Source organism: Zingiber officinale, chromosome 2B, assembly GCF_018446385.1.
Source record: "Zingiber officinale cultivar Zhangliang chromosome 2B, Zo_v1.1, whole genome shotgun sequence".
Classification (NCBI taxonomy): domain Eukaryota; kingdom Viridiplantae; phylum Streptophyta; class Magnoliopsida; order Zingiberales; family Zingiberaceae; genus Zingiber; species Zingiber officinale.
This window is the reverse complement of record NC_055989.1, coordinates 120,164,818-120,165,765: the sequence shown is the minus strand read 5'-3', so window position 1 is coordinate 120,165,765 and position 948 is coordinate 120,164,818. Positions and strand designations below refer to the sequence as shown.

General features: G+C 37.7%; 1 non-coding gene across 1 annotated transcript; it reads left to right on the top strand.

The window, feature by feature from the left end:
- Positions 1–626: 626 nt before the first annotated feature.
- On the top strand, positions 627–732 carry LOC122049945. The gene has a single exon (XR_006131183.1). It is a non-coding gene; the product is annotated as a small nucleolar RNA R71 (small nucleolar RNA).
- Positions 733–948: the final 216 nt, after the last annotated feature.

Sequence of the window (948 nt, the reverse complement as noted above, 5' to 3'; positions counted from 1 at the left end):
TTTCTTCAAACATCTTTTCAATATTTGACTTTGGTAAGCCTTGAGAAGATAGATGTTGAAAATTTTGTTGCCCAGCTTGAAAATTTGGTCTTGCCCCCATAGATGGTCCTTGATCTTGATTATTTCTGTAAGAAAAATTGGGATGGCTCTTCCATCCAGGGTAATAAGTATTTGAGTATGGGTTGTTCTGCCTTTGATTGTAACTCATGATTGCATCACATTGTTCCAGTTGATTGATTTGTGCAGTGATAGCTCCCAATGGACATGAGTCATTTGAGTGCTCTGAACTCCCACATACTTCACAAGATGTACTAATAGCATTGACCATATTAGCACTAGTCCCCATATTCTCAAATTTCTTTGTAAGAGCGTCTAATTTTGCAGACAAAAGAGTGACTGCATCTACATCAAACTTCCCTGATGCTTTAATTGCTAGGTTTACAGAAGAATAGCCACAACTTCTTTCATTTGCCCATTGATGATGATTTTGTGCTACACTGTCAATAATTTCTTCAGCTTCATCTAAACTTTTATTCATAAGTGCCCCTCCAGCAGCTGAATCAAGGGACACTTTGGTATGATAGTTGATACCATTATAAAAAGTGTGCAACACTAACCATCTTTCCAACCCATGATGTGGGCATTGTCTGAGCATACTATTATATCTATCCCATGCTTCAAAAAGAGATTCTGAGTCAGTTTGCTTGAAGCTTGCAATTAAATTCCTCATATGAGCTGTTTTGCTTGGTGGATAGAATTTATCAAGAAACTGTTGCTCACACTGCTCCCAAGTGGTGATGCTATTAGGGGCCAAAGAATTCAGCCATTGCTTTGCCCTATCTCTTAAAGAAAACCCAAATAATAATAATCTAACTGCTTCTGAAGGAACTCCATTCATTTTCATGGTACCACATATTTCATAAAAGACCTCTAAGTGTTGATTGGGGT